Source organism: Canis lupus, chromosome 7 (assembly GCF_011100685.1).
Source record: "Canis lupus familiaris isolate Mischka breed German Shepherd chromosome 7, alternate assembly UU_Cfam_GSD_1.0, whole genome shotgun sequence".
Classification (NCBI taxonomy): Eukaryota; Metazoa; Chordata; class Mammalia; order Carnivora; family Canidae; genus Canis; species Canis lupus.
The window spans coordinates 63714522-63720277 of NC_049228.1; positions in this window are offsets into that span (position 1 = coordinate 63714522).

The window sequence follows — 5756 nt, forward strand, 5'->3', positions numbered from 1 at the left end:
CATTGGCCACAAATACTGACCCCTAGTTGATCACCGCCATATTCCCTCACTCATCCACCCAGTGATTTTTCTCATACAGGTTTTTGAGGTGGGATGATTGTGAAGGTAGCAGAGTATGCATGACCACCTTTTCGGAAGGATGCAATTGTTAGATTCTCCTATAAGCTGAATTGTATGCCCCCCTCCCAAATTGTATGTTGAAGTCCTCACCTCCAGTAGCTCAGCATGTGACTGTATTTGGAGATACGATCTTGAGGAGGTAATTAAGGTTAAATGAGATCATCCGGGTGGGCTCCAATCCAATATTACTGGTTTCTTTATAACAAAAGGGATTAGAACAAAGACATATACAAAGGAAAGACACAGTGAGAAGATACCCATCTACAAGCCAAGTAGAGAGACCTCAAAAGAAACCAACCTTGCTAACACCTTGATGTCAGACTTCTAGCCTCCAGACTGAGAAAATATATTTCTGTTGTGTAAGCCACACAGTATGTGGTGTTTTCTTACAGCAGCACTAGCAAAGTAATATAGAACCCTTTAGAAGATGGAGATGATTAATGTCAATTTGTCCTCAGGATTAGAGTCTAGTTCTAATCTAGAGGCCACAAAGAAAGTCCCACTCAATAATCAAGCATAAGAAATGTAAGCTAGCACATCAATGTTGGAGAAATACAGGAAGATGTAGCCAATTGCACAAAAGGAATGGCCAAAAGAAGAATGATAAACTAGAAGAAAGACTGGGCCTAGTTTTAGAAGAATATACCAACAAGACAATGGAAACATGATGGTAATCAAACCACACTCACATAATGAAGCCAATGCATGAGGTGAGACCACTGGTGAAGACTCTGGTTGTGTCAGAATAGAAAAGTCCAGGTAGGGTTGCCGGGCGTCTCAGTCAGTTAAGCATCCTGCCTTTGGCCCAGGTCATGATCCCAGGGTCCTGGAATTGAGCCCCACATTGGGCTCCCTGATGGGTGGAGAGTCTGCTTCTCCCTCTGCTTGTGCTCTCTCTTGCACTCTCTCTCTCTCAAATAAATAAAATCTTTTTTTTTTTTTTTAAAGGTAAGTCCAGGTAATTCTAGGGCTGATAAATAGGGGTAGCTTGAAGAAGTCAAATGTGTTAAACCACATAGAGCATCAGAATCACAGAAATCAGGACAGGCAGAGAATAGCACAATGTCACCTAATGAAACAAGAATTCTGGGAATAGCAAAGCAACCACATTTTCTTGGTCATGATCTGGTCTTAGTCAAAACAGGATCTACGATTAAAGACAGAAGAGTCAGTCCTCCATGTAGCAGGATTTGAAGGACCCCCTCCTGAGTCTGAATTTGATTTGATCAGAAAAGATCTTCCCCATAAATCTGTCTTGAACTGAAAACTTAACTCCAAAGTGTTATATGTGAAAAGAGAACTTTAACTGAGTTTAAGAAATTATGTAATTTTGCAGTGATTACATTTAAAGCTATTTGAGCATGGTCCCTGAAGTCAGACACACAGAAATTCCAATTCTAGGGCAGCATGGGTGCCTCAGCGGTTTAGCACCGCCTTCAGCCCAGGGTGTGATCCTGAAGACCGGGGATCGAGTCCCACATAGAGCTCCCTGCATGGAGCCTGCTTCTCCCTCTGCCTATGTCTCTGCCTCTGTGTGTGTGTGTGTGTGTGTGTGTGTGTGTGTGTGTCTCATGAATAAATAAATAAAATCTTTTTTTAAAAGTTCCAATTCTGGCTCTACTCCTTGCTTGCTGTGTGCCTTAGGCAAGTCACTTAGTCTATAGGAACCTCAAGGTTCTCATCCGTAAAATGGGGATAACTCACATGCCTATCTGTGACTCCAATGCAATAATACATATTCCTTCTTAAACACGGACTAATCACCTACATGTTATTATTCAATCGATATTAGCTTCCTGTTCCCCTTCCATCATCAAGGTGGCAGAAATCGGGGCTTTTAAGGGCTAGGACAATGGATAACTAGATTTTGAGGCAAAAGGAAGGAAAGATACAGGAGAGGATGGAGAACTGGCAGGAGAAGGTGATTAGGGGTCAGGGAGAGGAATACCAAAATAAATGTTACCAGTGTCATCTATTTCATGATCTTATTTAGGAAAAATGCAGTTGGAGAGTGTTTCTTCCACAGTCATTGGGCAAACATGGCCATCAGGTTTGGGACCCTAACTAATGACACAGGGATTGACCTGAGAAGATAGCACACTTTCTGCTGGTCAAGCTGGCTAGACAGGCATCCCTTCCTATTCAGTGTGCTGTGGGCAGACAACTCCCAAATCAGCACCTTGCACCGAAGTACATGCACCCCCCCAACCCCGATAAAGAAAAGCAGTTCTCCACTCTTTTATAGAGAATGGCTGTCCTTGTCAGCTAGAAACCCCTCCAAGTCCATTTGTCTTGACCTTGATCAAAGTTTCCCTGCTGTGGATTGGGATATTGTGGTACAGTGTTTGATAGAAAGAATTTACTCTACAGAGAAAAATTCTAAGAGAGCCACCCAGAGGACACTGATTATAAAGTACTCATGTGACAGAGCCAGCAATCCGCACATCCAGATGTCAAAAGCTGGTTAATTAAGATTAAGACATATTTGCTTTAGCAAGTCCAGTCAACCCAATTGCAGTATAGTTCTTTTCCTATTGTTCATTTCTACAGAAATTTCTTTGTTTCTGTAGAGCAGCCACAGTGGCAGAAATATCCAGAATTTCACAACAGCATTTCTCAAGCAACAGGGGAGAATAGCTCATTTATTTGAAAAAAGGAAGGGGAAATTTTTAGGAAGGAATTCAATGGTTTAGCCTTCAAGCTATCATTTTTAACAGAAAGCACATCCACAACTTCAAATGGTGAAAAAGGAAAGCTAACTGTTTCAATTGACCATAGACACAATGGCAGAGGATGTGAGCTCAGGGCTGAGTCTCATTCACACTTCACCAGCTCCCTTGGGTAATATGCTCCATCTTGACTCAGAAGGAAAAGTTTCTCTACCAAGTCAGTCATAAATGCTGCTGCTGACATTTCTATTTCTCTATTTGCTTGACTATGGTACTAAGACCCTAAAACATGGCTTATACAATTTGCAAATTAAGATGATTTTTTGGCAGCCATAAACTTCAAACTGAAGAGGCTATTCAAAAAGCTGTGGTAAAGGAGGCAGTAACTGTTTTATCTTTTTCCATAAAACTCTAATGCGTTAGAGGGAAAATAAAGAAACCCCAGGTATAAACACTGCTATTGTAAGCTCAGTACACAACCTCTGTAATCCATCCACAACCAAGTTGAAGCTGTTGAATACAGTAATGATCAAATTCTAAACAGAACTCATGAGAGGAACCAAAACGATCTGAAAAAAGGAGTTTTTTAATGGGATTTATTAGCAAGGCCATCCTTGGGAATTATAGTGACATACATAGAAGAGTTTTGCAAAGGCAAATTACACTATGTTGGGCATTATTCTACCTCAATTTAAAGGTAAAAGGCAAAAAACCAAAGGTCATCAGCCCAAGAGTATATTAATTTATATCTAATGTAGGGTTTTTTCCACACATGAAGAAGTCCAAAGGGGAAAAAATTACAGCTCCCACAAGAAACTTTCGGCAATAATCTTACATAATTTACAACATAAAAGGACATCTCTGCGTCCAGGAATTGTGGCTCATCAGCATTGTAAAAATGGATCCGTGCAACTCATCTGATGCAAAAGTCATATTAAAATCTTTAGGCAGCTAGCTACTTTGCACAGCCCATTCCTCCCATTGCCCATCACACTCAAAACAGGTAATATTTATGGATGCTCTAGTGGAAAGACAAATACGTGACCTTTAGGGAAAAGAGGGCAAACTAAAAGGACATGCCCAATTCTTCAGAACCCGAAGAAGCATTGCTCAGTTGCCTGATGAGGCCCGTGCCAGCTGGATCCTCTATCTAGCCTAGCACAGGCTCAGGGAAGCCCTGAACGATTTCATTATCTCCTGTCTTCCAAAGGGAGAAAGAGCCGGCTTTCCTATTTCATGATAATTGGATGAAGAAATGTGGGTGGGAGCACAATTCATTTCAGAGTTTGATGAATTATTTACCAATTAAGAAGATGAGCAGAGGAAGGGGAGGGCTACATAACTTTGATATGAATGTTCCTTTTATTATATTATTTATACACATGAAATTGTTGCTTTTATTAACTAAGAGGTTAATCACTTGAATGGAATGCTTTGCATCCTTTACAATCCCGTACACAGGCAAATTGGCTAATTTTATGTTAGGAAAATAACCTGGCAATTTTTCTAGCACTTATCTGTGTGGTGCAGTTTAATAACATTTTATAGTATGAAAAATGAGTAAACCAGCTGGGCTGCTGGTGTTGCAAAGCCACTTTGTCTTAGTGGTGAGGGAAAGCAAAGAGTTCTTGTGATTCTAGTAGAGAACGGACTCCAAGAAAATTATCTTTCACTGCTTATCAGGTGGCAACAGGAAAGTGTATGCTACATGGAACCAAAGCTCAAACTACAGGGTCAGAAGACGTGGTCATAGACTCAGTCTCTGCCACTCACTATCCATGTACTTTGGGCAAGTCAAATGCTTTCTGAGTCTTGTCTTCACTTGTGAAATAAGGATAATCCACTCATTCATCTAAATATATTTCGAGAGCATTCTACATACCCCCATTATATAGGATACCGGGATTGAAGTGTTGAGTAAGACAAGATTCTTGTCTTGAAGCTTTCATTCTAGTGGGGAGAATAGTCCACATGTAAAAAACCAAACTAAACTTTTAAAAGTTGTGATAAGTGCTATTAAAGAAATATATAGTGATGTAATGGGACAGATGGCCCAATTTTTTTTTTTTTAGTTGACAAATTTCATTTACTTAATTTTTGTATCCACATGATTGTAAAAAAGCAAATAGTGCTAAATGGCTATTTTTTGGTAAAAACACACAGTGTTCAAACCTAAGGATTACATTCTTTGGACAGGTTTTATTCCCAAAATATCGAATGCCTTGGCCATAATAGCAGCTACTGCTTCACAAAGCAGCATACGCCACATGTTTACCTTCAACACTTGTCCAGTCTGTCGATCCTTCTCTACACAGTAGCAGCTATCATAGAATTCTGTGAAAGTAGTTGCCAGCTCATAGATATAATCACAGAGAGTGTGGAGAAGTAAGTCATCTAAAATCTTTTGGAGAATCTCAGGGAAACGTAAGGTACACCGGCCCAGTTTCCATTCCTTCTCATGGTCCAAAACGAACACAGCATGATGTATACACCTGTCACTAAGTTGTACACCTGAAACTAAGGTAACACTGTGTGTCAACTATACTCGAAAAAAAAGAAAAAGAAATACATAGGGATAATTGGAAGATAACAAAGATACCTATTCTTGCTAGGAGACTCTGAGAAGAATTCTTTAAAGAGGGATAGTTAAGTGAAAACCTAAGCAATAAGGAGCAATACACGATTTATAGAACCAACCAATGGAACAGTATTCTAGCAAAGGGAATAGCAAGAGCAAAGGCCCTGGTGCCTGAACAACTTGGTTGGTTCTGAATCAACTGAGAGATGATCAGTGTGTGAGCCATAGATGTACGAAATAAGGCTGATGAAATAAGAGAAGCCAGAACACATAGGACTTTGTAAGGAATTTGGATTTCTATTCTAAGTTTAATGGGAAGTCATTGAAGGGGATTATCATGATCTTGCATCCTTCTTTTAAAGATTTGTATATCCTGTGCAGAATCAATT